The sequence below is a fragment of the Narcine bancroftii genome, chromosome 13 (genome assembly GCF_036971445.1).
Source record: "Narcine bancroftii isolate sNarBan1 chromosome 13, sNarBan1.hap1, whole genome shotgun sequence".
Classification (NCBI taxonomy): domain Eukaryota; kingdom Metazoa; phylum Chordata; class Chondrichthyes; order Torpediniformes; family Narcinidae; genus Narcine; species Narcine bancroftii.
Genome location: NC_091481.1, coordinates 65,494,851 through 65,511,804, shown reverse-complemented (window position 1 = coordinate 65,511,804; position 16,954 = coordinate 65,494,851).

The following is a 16,954-nucleotide window of genomic DNA, read 5'->3' as shown; positions in this document are numbered from 1 at the left end:
CCCCCTCTCCCTTTTGTGATGGACCTTGTCATTCACAAACAGGAAGGTCTTCATGAAAGTCAGAGCAGATTTTTGCCATGTTCAGATCATTGGACTGTCAGCACAGAGAGTAGGCCAATCATGTTCAAAGTTCAGATTTACTGTCAGAGTACATATATTACATCACATACAACCCTGAGATTCTTTTTCCTGGAGGCAAGGCAGAATTACCACTTATTGGTAGTGCAAAAACAGCTGTATTCAACGTACACATGTAAACAAAAAAAGTAAACAAACTGACTGTGCAATAGAGAGAAAAAAAATCAATTACATGCAGAAGTCCCTGATTGAGTTTGTCGTTGAGGAATCTGATGGTGGAGGGGGATCAGCTATTCCTGAACCTGGTGGGTGCGAGTCTTGTGGCACCGATACCTCTTTCCTGATGGAAGTGGCGAGAACAGAGCGTGTGCTGGGTGGTGTGGATTCTTGATGATTGCTGCTGCTCTCCAACGGCAGCCTTCCCTGTAGATGTTCAGGCCAGTGAGCCTGATGTCAGTAGTGGGTAAATTGTTAGAAGGAGTTCTGAAACAGAATATACAGGTGTATGCACATTCATGGGCTGATTAAGGATACTCAGCATGACTTTGTGCATGGGTGGTCATATTTAACAAATCTTGTAGAGTTTTTCAAGAGGTTACCAGGAAGGTAGATGAGGGAAGGGCTGTGGATGTTATCTACATGGATTTTAGTAAAGCCTTTGACAAGGTCCCACATGGGAGGTTAATTCAGAAGGTTCAGCCACTGGATATTAAAGGAGAGGTGGTAAACTGGTTTTGAAATTGGCTGTGTGGGAGAAGACAGAGGGTGGTAGTGGATGGCTGTTTCTCAGATTGGAAGCCTGTGACTAGTGATGTGCCTCAGGGATCTGTGTTGGGACCATTGTTCTTGTATATATCAATGATATGGATGATAATGCGGTGAATTGGATCTGCAAGTTTGCTGACAACACAAAGATAGGAAGCATTGTGGACAGCGAAGAAGCTTTTCAAAGCTTTCTGAGGGATCTGGACCAGCTAGTAGAATGGGCCAAAAAGTGGCAGATGGAATATAATGCAGACAAGTGTGAGGTGATGCATTTTGGAAGGGCAAACTTAATGATAGGGCACTGAGGAGTGCGGAGGAGCAGAGAAATCTGGGAATACAAATACATTATTTCCTGAAGGTGATGTCGCATATGGACAAGGTTGTAAAGAAAGCGTTTGGTATCTTAGCCTTTATGAATCAAAGTATTGAGGATAGGAGCTGGGATGTTATGTTGAAGTTGTTTAAGACATTGGTGAGGCCAAATTTGGAATATTGGGTGCAGTTCCGGTCACCGAGCTACAGGAAGGATATCAATAAGATTGAAAGAATGCAGAGATTTACTCGGAAGTTGCCAGGTCTTCAGAAGTTGAGCTACAGGGAAAGATTAAACAGGTTAGGAGTGCATAAGAATTTGAGAGGAATAGACAGAGTGGATACGAAAATACTTTTTCCACTTAGATTGGGGGAGATAAATATGAGAGCTCATATTCTTAAGCTGAAGGGGGAAATGTTTAGAGGAAATATTAGGGGAAAGTTCTTCACTCAGAGAGTGGTAGGAGTCTGGAATGAGCTGCCATCTGAAGGCTCGATCTTGTGTTTTAATGATAAATTGGATAGATACATGGATGGGAGAGGCCTGTAGGGTTATGGAATGGGAGGTCAGCGGGACTGGGGAGATGATAGTCGGCACAGATTAGAGAAGCCGAATGGCCTGTTTTCTGTGCTGTAGTGTTTTATGGTTCTATGGTGTGGCCCTTGATAACTACCTACTCCTCTTTAAATAATATAGTGGCACCTTTAAACTGGCAAACAACCTTGTATCAATTGCACAACATGAACGTCTGTTTAACAGGGCAAGTTTGACAGTACAGTAGGAGGTCAAGTCATTTTTATGAAGCTTTAGAGAGGAGTGAATGCATTTCAGTCTGACTCCAGGAAGGAAGATCGGCAAATTAACACACAACACGTTCATTTCCACAGACCTAATTCATTAGCAGAATGAATTTAGTGTAATAGGGAAAGCTCGTTCTGATTAATTCTGGTGGCTTGCAATTTTATTAATTTATGGGACTGAATGTTGCTACAAGGTGTGCATCCTCCACCATCAGCCAGTGTGGTGAAATGTGCTGTTCACTGTTGTTGGGGAAGGAAGTTCAAGGATCTTGACTCAACGATATCAAATGAAAGGGCTACAATTACAATTAAGGGGCTGCATGGTTAGCGCAGCGGTTGGCGCAATGTGTTTATAGCACCAGTAATCGGGACCAGGTTCGAATCCCGCACTGTCTGTAACGAGTTTATATGTTCTCCCCGTGTCTGCATGGGGTTTCCCTGGGTGCTCCGGTTTCCTCCCACCCTTCTAAAATGTACCAGGGGTGAAGGTCAACTGGGAGAAATAGGGCGGCATGGAATTGTGGGCCAAAAGGGGCTGTATGTTGAAACTTAAATTTAAAATTTGTAATTTTAAAAATAATTACCACCCAGGATAATTTGAAGGTAGATCTTGAGATCCCAAAAAAAGTCTCATCTCTCTCCCATCTAGGAAACGAAGCTGGGAAAATAAATGCCAATCTTTCATAATTTCATACAATTGTTGGGCACAGAGACAGGCCCACCATGTTCAGGCTGACCGCGATGCACGCCCTCCCTGTGACCGCGTGTTCCCTCCCTCACCCTAACGACATGCAGGTCCGGGGGCTGAGGGGTGAAGTCTGGGCGATGGGGTTTGATGGGGAGGATAAAATGGGTCGGGGTAACAGGGTGAACATGGGTGGATGATCCAGATTCAGTCGATCTAGGAGCCTGTTTCCTCGCTGCGTCCCTGAAATCACCACAAACCCCCGCATCCAATCCACCCACACCTCCTCAGCCACTGTCCCTGAGATGAGCAAGGAAGATCGCCAGCACTCTACACTGCATTGAAGTGCAGGGGAGTTCTCCCATCAGCCAGAATGGAGGCCATCTTTCCTGCTTTGAATGTTCCTTTGTTTGTGGCACATTTGAAAAGAATCAGAATTTATTCTTATGAACATGTCAAAAAATTCATTGCTTTGCATAGTACCACAGTGCAAACATTCATATAAACTGCAAATTACAAAATAAATAAAAATAGTGCAAGAAATAGTTCTATGGTTCACGGTTTGTTCAGGAATCTGATGGCACTGAGGGAAAAAGCTGTCCTTGTGCCGTTGAGTGCTCATCTTTAGGCTCCTGTACTTTTTCCCTGATGGTAGCAGAGTGAAGACGGCATGCCCTGGGTGGCCTTGAGGATAGAGGCTGCTTTCTTAAGACACCATCTCTTGAAGGAGTTCTTGATGGAGTGAAATCTGGTGCCCATGATGTCGCAGGCCAAGCTAACAATCCTCTGGAGATTTATCTTGCCTTGAGTGTTGACACCTCCGTACCAGACAGTGATTCAAACAGACAAAATGCTCTCCACGGGACACCTGCAGAAATTCACGAAAATCTTCGGTGACATACTGAATCTCCTCAAAGTATAGCTGTTGGTGAGCCCTCTTCATGATTGCATTGTCATGGAGGCTCCAGGACAGATCCTCAGAGATGTGGACACCCAGGAATTTGAAGTTCTTGACACCCTCCACTCCTGACCCTTCAGTGAGAAAGAGGGTAGGATGGCCCTTTGAAGAAAGCCAACAGCTCTTGATAATTCCAATACTTCCAGGAAAAAATTCATCCCTGCCGTTCCTTCTCCACAACCTAGTCCCACGGCCATTGGACTGCAGAAATTAAAGCTTGTAGTGCAAACAATAACCACAAGCAGATACAAAGCGAGTGATTAAAGGCTTTAATATCCAGAAACATTGGGCACATCTCTACATGCTGCTGGCCCAGATCCAAGGCTAGAATGTAGGGAGGAGACTAGGGTTATCAGCCTTTATTGGGAATCTATGGGCAGGAGTTACAAGGTCAGAGGCAGGCCAGCCTGTACAGTCTAGTGAGGTCACACATCCACTACCATGTTCCATCACAAATCTTTTGTTTAAATTGACTATCTCCATGCCATTTACTGCCAGTAGGTGCTGTAATTGTTTCATGAAGCTTCAGAAAAATATAATAATGATTCAGCCAGACTTCAGATTGGCAAATTAACACACAGCATGCTCATTTCATGAAATCTAATTTCTTGAGCAGAATGAATTGGTGTAACAGTGAAAACCTTTTGGATGAGTCCCTGACAAAAGACTAATTTGTGGTGACAATCTCCTCATTTTTTAACGCAGTGTGCCTTCACCTTCAACTCTGGTGCAAAATTTGTATCTTAGATTTTGTACTTTAAATGGATGGGGGGGAGGTAGGGAGGGTGGGATGGGAGGAGGGAGAAAATGACACTGTATATATTTGAAAAGGAAAATGTATGTATCATGGTCAATGTGGTTTATGGTGTGAAAAATAAAAAAAAATAAAAAAAAACTCTGGTGCAAAGTTGAAGGGCTTCTCTTCCTCTCCCCCACCCCCATCTCCATCCTCACACATTTCCGATCCCCTCCCCCAACCTCCCATCTTCAAGCTGCTGATTCCCTCGATTCCATCCCTAGAGGCAGGGGTTGAGGAGGGGCGAGGGGCCTCGGGTCAACATCGCTGTGATGTCACGGGGGGGAAATGGTCTCATCATCTCACTGAGAGAGGAACCCGAGGCAGAGGTCCGGCCTGCCCTATCAGTCACAGGTACAGAAGATTCCGATGCGCTGTGGGCAGGTATCTCAACTTGATGCACAACACTATCTAATGGAGGATTGTGTCTTGCTCCAGATTCTGGCATCTCTAGGTATCTCGTGTTTCTCGTCCTCCCAGGAAGCCAACGCAGAGCATCATCCAATGCATTGCTGTTATGGCCTCTTGCTGTTCCATTAATTTACTACACTTCAAAGAATCCAGTGGAGCATAAATTGCAAAAGTTGGGATGCGATGTTATCATTCTACTTAATTTCTACCGGTAGGCCACACTCTGAACATTGTGCACAGTTCGGTTCACTGCTCCAGAGGAAGGGTGCGGTTGTGTGGAGAGGGGGTGGAGAAGAGATGCAGCATGGTAACAGGTCCTTCTTGCCCATGAGTCGGTGCTGCCCCAATATATCAATTAACCTACAAACCCTGTATGTCTTTGGAACATGGGATGAAACCGGAGCACTCTGAGGAAATGTATACAAGTCATGGGGAGAATGTGCTAATTCCTTATAGACAGCTGGTGGTGAAATGACATTGCATTAATCACTACACTAACCTTGCCACCCAGACAGGCTTTTGTCCCTGGCGTGAAGGAGGCTGAGACATGATCCAATTGAGGTAAGTCATCAGAATTTCTTTCCAATGAGCACGGGTTAGATCCACAGTAAAGCTCCATCTGCACTCTCCAGGTCTGGGAGGGTACAGGTTAGATCCGGATTAAAGCTCTTTGTGCTCTCCCGTCACACACTCTGGCCAGGGAGAGCATGGGTTAGATCCACATTGACGCTGCCTCTGCACAGCCCCATCACACACTCCCAGGGCAGGGACAGCACAGGTTAGATCCACAGTAAAGCTCCCTTTGCACTGTCCTGTCTCACATTCCCATGGCAGGGAGAGCACGGGTAGATCTGGAGTAAATCTCCCTCTTTACTCTCTCTCCATTTACTCCCTCTCCATTTAAAATCTCTCAAGCTACAAATGTGGTTTTATACAGTCCCAAAAAAGCATCTGTGACATGATCACTGTGTTCCAACTTCCAATCAAATAAACCTCAAGACTCTGGATGAAACTGATAATGTAACATCTGTCTGGTGACACACAATATATTTATCAGCCAGGGCCAAACACAATAAAATAGAAATAACGTTCAGACATGTAGAAGATAACTAGAAAACGAAATTTGTGCCTGAGGTGACATAATTGCTTTGACATGATTCCCTGTCATCATGTGATGACCATCAGGAACAAGGTGCACCATTTTGCTCTGTGCATTTGGGAATCGTAGGATGGCGTGTCACTCAGATTGGGGGTGGGGGATGGGGGGGTAGGAAGGCAGTTTGGATTGGCCAATCTTTGGCGATGCAGTGATCCCTGCTTTTGGACAGATCCCAGGATCTCAAATTAGAGGGCCAGCCTAAGTGTGTGACACATCTCTCTGTGTTTCCCTGCTGGCACTTCCATAACATGAATAGAGTGTCAGGGTTAGAGAGCCATTTATTGCAATGACATTATGACAAATATGATCTATGTCTCTTCTCACCCATTGGGGTAGAGAGATTGCCTGGCAGACACTTCTGATAAATGTTAATAACCTTAATGGAAGCAGTGCGTCTGCTCACAGAAGGGAGGGAAAAGGGACGGAGAATTGATGTGTTGATTCTGGCTTCTCAAAGGCAACAGTCAGGATGATGTCTGTCGATCATCACCCTGGGATGCAGATCTTGCATTTCAACCTGTTCTGCTGTCCTGCGAGGCTGCAGGAAGTGCCACACTTGCGCCCACCCCTCCTCGCTCACTGTCATTTGGGGTCCCAAACAGTCCTTCCAAGTGAAGCGACACTTCAATTGTGAATCTGCGGGACTGCGCCTGGTGCTCCCATTGTGGCCTTCTCTACATCAGAGAGACCGGGCGCAGACTGGGAGATCACTTTGCTGAGTACCTTCATTCTATCCGCATCAATGACAGGGGATCTCCCAGTGGCCAACCATTTCAATTATGTTCCCTGCTCTCACACTGACTGTCCATGGCCTCATGCACTGCCAAAACAGGGCCATCTGTAAATTGGAGGATCAACAGTTAATATTCCGCTGGGCACTCTCCAATTGGAAGGCATTAACATCGACTTTTCTGGTTTCTGCTAACCCACTCCCCATTCTCCCTCTCTTCCCCATCCCTTTGTCTTCTTTCAATTCTCCACTCCTTCCTTCTCCATTCAGTCATTCTCCCCTCTCCATTTGCTGGTGCACTGTCCCTCCCTTATCCACCTATTGCCTCCTGCCTGTGAGCCTGTGCTTCTCCACCTGCCCCTACCCCCCACCATTGTGTATGGGGGCCTGTTTACATTTTGTCCATACCCCTGCAGATTTTTGTGTTTTACTCCTGGTGTCCCCTCACCAGGGGTTCATCTTCAAGGCCTATGGTCCTTGCGAGATTGGGGATGGTGGGGAAGGGGGTGTCTGGCAGGTCCAGCTAGGGTAAGTGCATTGAATCCAGGTGTGTAAAATCAGGCAGCTGATTATAGTTGGCAGCCTCTTAGTGGCGGTGAGATTAAATTCTGCCACATTCTTCCGCTAAGTTCCCAAAGAGACCAAAAAGATATCTGGTCACAAAAGGAGAAATGGATTTGAATGACCTTTCTCACCATTCAAGCATACAGGAAGTTGCCTGGATCTTGTGGAGATCAATGGTCCTGGTCAATGAAGATTTTGCTTCCTGAACATGTTTGGGTGAATTTTATGGATTTTGGGCTGCCGATCTCGAACATCACCTTAAAATGATCCTATCGTATACCATTTTTTAGATATTGCCTAGTTTTGTAATTTCCTGCCATATTTTGAGTCCACTAGTACATTGCCCACAAAGTAAGCTGTTTTGGTCAGTCCAAGCATGCCTGGACATGCACTTAGGGCAAGTGCTATGCAAATGTTGTCTTAGGACAAGGCATATGTAGTCAGGATAGATGCAGACAGGCTATAAAAGCAGCTCACATATACAGACGCTAAGCATTACATTAATGTAGATTGAACACATTTTCTTCAGGCAATAGCATAGTGAGTGTACTTATTGATAGCATTTATTATCATCATCAGGCAAATTCAACACAGCAGAAATGTCCATCAATGTCCCAACAGCTGCGATACATTCGTGGTGAGTATTCACTTAAGGTTCAAAGACACAGCATGACTGCACTTATTAAGAAAGCCTATGAGCTCTACATTGGTGACCAAAGGCTCCTCACATTTGTTGTGCAACATGTTCAGTCAACCTGAGAGCTTGGCTCAACATCATTATGTGATTAAACATGCTAAAGTCAATAAAAATTAATTTAATGTTTCTCCAACTTCCTACGTGATACAGATAATCTGAAATGATCTTTGTTTTTGGCCTGAAGTTGTCTATCATAATCCCCAATGTTTATTTAGGAAGCAAAGCTTTTGAAAAAATTTGTTGTCCATCGTGGTTAATACCCTTCCCTTCTCTGTGATGACTCTGATCCAGACAAGATATGACGTGGAACCTCTGTGAAGGCAATGCAGAGAGACAGCAGCATGGGACCCAGCTGCAGAGCACCTGGGAGTGAGTGTGATGCTTCTGGAGTTCCACATTAGCAGTGTGAAGGCTGTATATGGCACAAAGTACAGCACTTGCGTAAGTGATTGACAGCAAGAGTTTGTTCCAACACATCCCTTCTCCAAGTAGGACTCACTCTTACCAGAGTTCAAATTGTGGCACTCAATAGCATGTAGTTCCATACACACCCACTCTCCCTGGGGTACAGTTCCACAGAGATTCAGTCGTCTGGAGCTATATTTGCTTGAATTTAAAAGAAACGCTCAGCAACATGAGGGATTATGGGTAAGGAAGACGGTCATTGCTCCTGCACTCCCACATTAAGCCGTCACCGCAAACTGGAGTAGCACGTTGTGGCAGCAAACCCCCCCCCCCATGTACACGGCAGCGGCAAGTCGCAGCACCCCCCACTCATGGCAGTGGTACGCCACAGCAGCACTGCAACAGCATCCTGCATTGAGCCAGCCAGGTGTTTCCCCGTGATGCATACACGCACGCAAGCGCTGACATCATCACGGTAACCGGGTTGGTCATTTCCCCTTTCAAATCACTAGAGGAGGACACCCGAGTAAGTGTTACTGGGTTCCATGACCCCCTCTGAGGTAGGTCTGGGACTCTGTTTTGACCAGGTTGACCCAATTGCACCCTTTCAAATAGCCATGTACCTTGGTGTTCAACTGAGAAAATTGCTCAGTTACCCCATTTTACATAGCAATTTGAAAGGGCCTGACTCTGGGGTACAATTCCACACATACTGACCCACCTTGGGGTAGTTTTATATGCACTGACCCCTAGGGTACAGTTCCACACTCACTGATCCACCCTGGGGTACAGTTCTATATGCACTGACCCAACTACAGAATAGTTCCACATTCACCTAAATCAGAACACTCACATAGCTAAGTCAGCATCTGTTGAGGCAAATGGTGTGAGCACACACATTCTCCCTGTCTCTGTGTGGGGTTTCCCCCAGGGGCTCCTGTTTCCTCCCTGCCTTCTAAAACGTACTGGAGGTTGTAGGACAATTGGGCTCGTAGGCTGAAAGGCCCTGTAATGGTGCTGTATGTCTAAATTTCAATGTAACCGTTCAGCCAACTTTGGTGAACAAATGATGACCACTTGCTGTTGCCTGAGGAACAATGCTGCCCCCTCCTGGAGGGGGAGCCAGTGACAAACTGACCAGCCTGACCTCAGCACTGCTGAACTCCATCTGATGCACAAACGCTCCTCCAGTCTTGAAAAGTGAAAAGTTCAAGTGCCAAAATTCTGAAATAAAAGCAGAAAATACTGGAACTACTCGCCAGGCTGTGTAGCATTATGCAGAGAGAATGTAAGAAATAGGAACAGGAATCGGCCATCTGCCCTGTCGGGGCTGCTCTGCCATTCAATGAACTCGTGGCTGATCTGATGACTGGCTCATCTCCACAACCTGCCTTTTCCCTTAATTCCCCTACTATGTAAAAAATCTATCCAACCTTGTCTTAAATATATTTTCGATTAGATTCAACTTTATTGTCATTGAGCCAGTAAAATATAAAACCAATGAAATACAATAGCATCCAACCAGAAGTTAAAAAACACAGTGCTCTATACAAATGACTACGTGTAAATAAAAACAAGTGAATTCAGCAAATAAACAATTATAAAAGTACTGACAGTCCAGTGTGAGTGCAGGACCACTCAGCGCAGGGATTTAAGGTTCAGCAGGATCACAGCCTTGGGGAAAAAGCCTTTCCTGAGCCTGTTGGTTCGAGAGTGAAGGCTCCTGTAGCACCTACCAGATGGGAGAAGAGTAAAAGGTCCACAGTTAGGGTGAGATGCATCCCTGATGATGCTCTTTGCCCGGCCCAGACAACGGTCCTGATAGATGTCCTCAATGGTGGGCAATTGGGTGCCGATAATCCAAAATGCTTTACGGTTTGATTCGAGATAATTGCCGATCCACACTGAGATGCTCTCTGTGGTACAGTGGTTAAAAAAAACTTATTGAGGTAGACTCCACTGCTTCAATGGGCAGCAAATTCCAGATTCTCTACCTTCTGGGAAAAGCTGACCTTAGCTTATACCTTCCAAGAAATACAAAACCTTGAGTTAACAGTATCTGCTGGGTGAACCCTGTGGGTCAGGCAGCATCATGGGGAGAAGCTGTCTCCCCATTTTGAGTTGGGACCCTTTATCAATTCTGTTGAGGTTCTTTTTTGTAGTTTGCTTTAGAAAGTAAGTACCTGTTCAGCTGTAGCAGGTTAGAATTTTGATGCAAATGTAAATTGCTTGAAAAATTTAGCAGGTCAAATAGCATACTTTAAATAGCAAAGATAGATACATAAGCAACATTTCTGGCTTCAGCCCTTCATCAAGGTAGGAGCAAAATGTAGGCAGTTGCTCGAACAAACTGGCGGGCAGAGGGACAGGGGAAGCACAGTCCCACAGGCAGGAGGCAATAGGTGGATAAGGGAGGGAGGGCACACCAGCAAACACGGAGGGCAGATGGCTCTGTGAATGGAGAGGGAAAGGGATGGAGACCTGGAGAGAAGACAAAGGGATGGGGAAAAGAGGAAGAACAGGGAGTGGTCAAGCAGAATTCAGAGAGGTCAGTGTTAATGCCATCCAGTTGGAGAGTGCCCAGACAGAAAATTCGGTGTTGCTCCTCCACTTTATGGGTGGTTTGGGTTTGATAGTACACGAGGCAATAACTGGTCATTGCTATCACCTTCCCTGCAAGTCTTGCATCTGTTTGCTCCAAGTCACGGCAACCACCATATAAAAGAAAATGTAACCTCACTGACTTCTGGATCATGGCTCAAGAGTGAAAGAGAAGCGTCCAGGAAGGCACTGGGAAGCTCACCTCTCCAGGATGGGGAAGCAAGCAGTGGACAAAGTGCACCTCCACCAGCCTAGCTCACCTGTGACAAAGACAGCAGGCCCCTCAATGGTCAATCACAGAAATGGAAGTGAAGGAAATCATCTTCAACCCATAACCTAAATCCCACTGATTGGTCATGAATAACTGAGTATTTATGGGTCACAGGATCAGAGAGGGGGAATTTCATTCACCATGGTCCAAGATTAGTCACCCTGGTCTAAAAATGATGCTTGGCTGGGTAAAAGAGAACAATTTATTTCCTTCTGCCATGGCCTTAAATATCCTATGGCACTATAGCAATAAGCTGAAAATTTACCAGTGTCTCAACAAACATTTTCTCTTAATCAATCTCAATGTAATCGATTAACTGCACCTTTATGGTTTTAAATGTTTTGGGAGATGATACTGTGAAAATAAAGATTGGTCTATTTTCTTAAACAACAACAATTCATTATAGTTGGAGAGATATTTATGAGAGACTATGTGTGATATTAATTTGGGCTGAGATGAGAAAACTTAGGCGTCTGTGTTCAGCAGTGCCCCTGAATGGTTGCAGACTTTGGGGAAGCAGAGGAATCACACAGGGTACCAGAATAGCATCCCTCAGGTAGATGCAGAGGAGACAGTGACCAACACAGATAGCAGGCTGTTGGTGACTCGCGAGGAAACCAAGCTCTGGGCTGCTGACAACTTGGGGTCAAGGGACTCGCACCAGGCTATGGATGACAGGAGACTGGCTGAAGGGGTAACAGAACCGAGATGCGAGGGGGTGCTGAGGGCTTCCTAATTGTGCAAGTGCTTGGGTTGCCAATGGTTTGGACTAAAGCTTACGACTGCAGGAACACTAGAGGTAAATCCATGGACACTCAGTAACTCTGGGGGGGGGGGGGGGAATCTCTTTTTTCCAATTTAAATTTAGATACACAGCACAGTAACAGGCCATTTTTGCCCCACAAGTCCGTGCCATCCAATTACACCCATTTGACCTGCAACCCCTGGTATGTTTAGAATGGTGGGAGGAAACCGGAGCCCCCGAGGGAAAACCCATGCAGATGTGAGGAGAACATACAAACTCCTTACAAACAGCACAGGATTCGAACCCAAGTCCCCATTGCTGGCACTGTAAAGGCATTGGGTCAACCGCTATACCAACCCTGCTGCGCTGTGCTTCTCTTTGACTGTAAGGGGCACCAGACAATTTTTGCTGATGGCAAATTTTTGCCTGTCTTATGGTAGATTAAAGGAAATTTTGTGTAAAATCACAGTTTCTAATTTATTAAATGACAGTAAGAGAATCTCGAATCTTTAAAATCTTTCTCGCTTCAGATGTGAGGCTCAGTGCTGCCATCTGGTGGGGAGATCCTCCCTGCCTCTATAATCCAGAACCCTTCTGGACTACTGAACATTGCAGACCGTCAAACGTCTCATGGCGGGATGCATCTATATTGTGGTCTTTCCCCAGGTTTTGCAGCCAATATACACTTCCAATTTCTGTTAGCCCCCTCCCCCAGACTCTCTCTTTGCCTACCCCTCTATCCCCCTTTCACCAGCTCCCCAGCCCCTTCCTTTCCTTCTCACATCAGAGCCACTTGACTCTCTCTCTCCTCAGTTTCTCAGCTTCTCTCTCTTCTACCCACCCACCTATATCCATCCAATTACCCCATATCCATTAGCCTGTGCTCCTTCCCTTCCAACTCCCTCAACTTTTTATTCAGGCGTCTGCCCGGGTTTTGATGTTCCTGACGAAGGGTTCAAGCCCAAAATGTCAACTGTATTACACTTTCTTTGGATGCTATGCAACCTGCCGAGTTTCTCCAGCACTTATGCATGCTGTGCAAGAAATTTGAACCATAGAATATTACAGCACACAGGAAAAAGCCCTTCTGGTCCACATCAAACTATCATTCTACCTAGACCCACTGACCCGCACCCAGACCATAGCCCTCCATTCCACTCCCATCCATGTACCTGTCCAAATTCTTCTTAAATATTAAAATTGATCCCACATTTACCAATTCAGCTGACAGCTCGTTCCACACCCCCACTACATTCTGTGTGAAGAAGTTCCTCCTAAACCTTTCCCCTTTCACCCTTAACCCATGTCCTCTGGTTGACTCACCAATCCTCAGTGGAAAAAGCCGACCTATATTTATTCTCTATGCTCCTCACAATTTTAAATACGTCTATCAAATCTCCCCTCATTCTTCTGCACTCCAGGGAATAGTCCCATCCTGTTTAACCATTCCCTGTAACTCAGTTCCTGAAGTCCAGGTAATGTCCTAGTCAATCTTATCTGCACTCTTTCAACTTATCTTTCCTGTAGTTAGGTGACCAAAACTGCACACAATGCTCCAAATTTGGCCTCACAAATGTCTTATACAACTTCACCTTAGCATCCCTACTCCTAATCTCAGCACCTAAAGATAATTAGGTTCAACAGTAAAGGGAGCACAGTATTGGTCAGGCCAGTTACAAAGAGTAGAGCTTCCCTTTTAATGCAAACCTCTGTGGATCCCGAGGCCTGTTCGAACCAATCGCAGATGCTCATCAATCCACGCAGTGTGTCTGAGCATGAAGCGATGATGTTGATAACAGGGAGATTTTAATCTGAATGCCTCTACTGCCTGGAGCAGTCACCTGTTTTATTCCTGTGTCCTTCCTGATGGATGCAGCCAAAGACTATATTTCTTTTAGTTGGCAGGCGAGGAGGAACAATTTATTCCTGTGCAGCACTGAGCAGCAAAATTGATGTCAACTCTTACACATGGAAAACACAACCTGAGGCAAAAGGATTAATTCAAACTCCTTAGCCCCTCGAAACAGTTACACAGGCACATTTTAACTTTGAAGCCTTAACTCTGCTTCTCTTTGCATGGACCCTGCCTGACATGCTGAGTATTTCCAGCATTACTATAAATACTCGTGCAATAGTCAACCATCCTAATTTTGGCCCAGGCCACCTGCCCACTGGAGCTCCCGACCACCCACCCAACGGAGCTCCCGATGCCCTGACCACTGTCCCTCGCCCAGCCCCCAGATGCCAACCATCTGAGCTCCCAATGCCCCAACCCACAGACTCTTACCCAGGCCCCGGCTGCCCATCCATCCGAGCTCCCAATGCCTAAGCCTCCCACCATTCCGAGGTCCCGACAGCCTGGCTGTCTGCCCATCTGAGCTCCCAACACTCCAACCATGGTCTCTTGCCTTGGCCGCTGCTGCTCATCTGCCCATCTGAGCTCCCAAAACCTCGAATGATGCAGCTATATGCTGCAGTCAAAACCTGTATGGATATAATAGTTGACCCCCTAAATTGTACCCTAAAAAATTGGTCCACTGTGTGACTATTATGCATGTATATATGGTATGTGTTTTTATTTCTGATTTCTGGCATACGCAGTTTTGTTTTATTTTATGGACATAGTCTTTCTATTTTTGAGTGTGGGTCAATGTACACAGCCTGGAGCAGACAAGGCTAAAGGTAATTTATTGGTGGTGTTCCATATTCTAAATGGTTTCGTTAGTGTAAACATCCACTGAGGTTAGTTTCCAGAGGCCAACGATCGGAAGTTACTGGTAATTGAACAAGAAACAAGTCTCAAAAGGACCATGGAAAAAAAATTTCATAACACAGCAAATATTGCCATCCTGGAATGCCCTGAACCTCTATCTGATGCAGATTCAATAGGGAATCTCAAAAGGACCATGGAAAACAATGGACTAAAATTAAGTGGATTTCTGTCACATTGAAAGGATTTAATTGGCTCCAAAGTCATTTGGAATATTCTGAAATGTAAGTCTTTTTGTACAGTATCTATAATTCAGTAAACACCGTTAACATTCGCAATTATTTCGCTGATTGAGGGTTTTCAAATGCACTAATCCTGCGTACTGTCAAGAAAATAAACTGGCATTTATAAAAAAAATGTTTTGTCCAATGTTTCTCATATTCACAACATCCACAACTAGCAAGTGCATGGGAACACAACCCCACCGAAGGTTCCTGCATAAGTCGAACACCTTCCTTAATTGGAATGACAGGGTAAGGCTCTGCTATCTGACTGATGACTATTTGGAAATGCTGACAGTTCAACAGGGCTTCATTCCCACAATTCTTAACATCCCAGTGAGTTTCAAACTTCCCACGAGCAGTGAGAATGCTGAACGACCAAAGGAACTGCTCAGACAAAACAATATTTATTTATTTTTATACATAAAAATACTTATCCTGCATATGTATTAATTGTCTGGTTGTGTGTCTGCACGTTTCCACCGAGGACTGAAGAGCCATGTTCCGTTGGATTGTACTTGTACAATCATATGGTAATAAATTTGACTTGATGGGAGCAGGCCTTGGTGAGGGCCTGGTTTCTAGTATTTGTTTTAAACTCACGAAGGTCCGCTCCCATGGTCCCCTCAAACTAAATTTATTTTAATTTTAGCGATACTGTGACAGATACTTCTGGCCCACGCCACCTAAATACAGCCATATGACCAATCAACCTGTTTACATCCCACATCTTTAGGACGAGGGAGGAAGCCCACGTTAGACATGGGGAGAACATACAAACTCCTTAGACAGCACCAGATTCGAACCTGGGTGGCTGATGCTCTAATTGCATGGGGCTAACCGTGCCACTAAATTCATGAGAGCCATGGTTCCCCTGCTTACTGGGAGTAAAACAAGAAAGTGTGCAGATGCTGTGATTGTTGTCAAAACACAGAAATGCTGAAGGAACTCAGTGTCCACAGGGGTTAAAGAAATATTACTGACATATTGGGCTTGAGCCCTTCTTCAAGGTATGATTGAAAAAAGGTAGAAGAAAGGCTGGGGGAAGAGTGAGGGGTGGGGGGAAGAGTACAGACCAACAGACAGAATATGTTAATTGGACATGATAAGAAGAAAGGTGAGAATTGATTTGGCTACATCAAAGGAGACAGAGGGAAAAGGTGTGTATGGGAAAGAGAGAAAGAAAAAGAGAGACAAAAGAGAAAGAGAAAAATAAAGAACTAGAGAAACAAATAAAGAGAGAGACAAATAGAGAGAGGAGGAAGGGGGGAGAGAGAGAGAGAGATGGGTAAGACAGAAAGACAGGGTTTCTAATGGAAACTGGTCAGTTTTAATGACCTCCAGTTGGAGGATGCCCAGACAGAAGATGAGGTATTGTTCCTCCAAATTACAGTGCATGAGACTATGGACAGACACGTCAGCAAGGGAATAGTGTGGGGTCAGTGCAGAGAGAGTGGAGGGCCAGGCTTTCTGAGGGGGTGAGATTGGAATGAGTGAGGGGAGTGGTGAAGTCAATATGGCTGATGTCTCAGTGGCAGTTGGAAACATAATGGTCCAGAGCAGGCGGAAGGTCAGAACAAGGTGTCCAGGAGATGTCTCAGTGGCAGTTGGAAACATAATGGTCCAGAGCAGGCAGAAGGTCAGAACAAGGTGTCCAGGAGATGTCTCAGTGGCAGTTGGAAACATAATGGTCCAGAGCAGGCAGAAGGTCAGAACAAGGTGTCCAAGAGGAGGAAGGTGTAAAGTCGGAACATTCAACAGTGTGGAAAATCTGTCTTGAGGTGTAAAATTATTGGGGGTTTCACTGTGTCATTCCTCCTTCAGATACTGGGTCCAATTTCTGAAGCTCCCTCCTCAAGCAGCACTTCACTAGATGGCAACAGTTCCACAAAATGGCTCACTGCATCTTTCCCAATGAAATAAGGCATGGGTGTTAGACACTAGAATTATGTCATCCTAACAATTGGTTTCACCTGAAACAAACA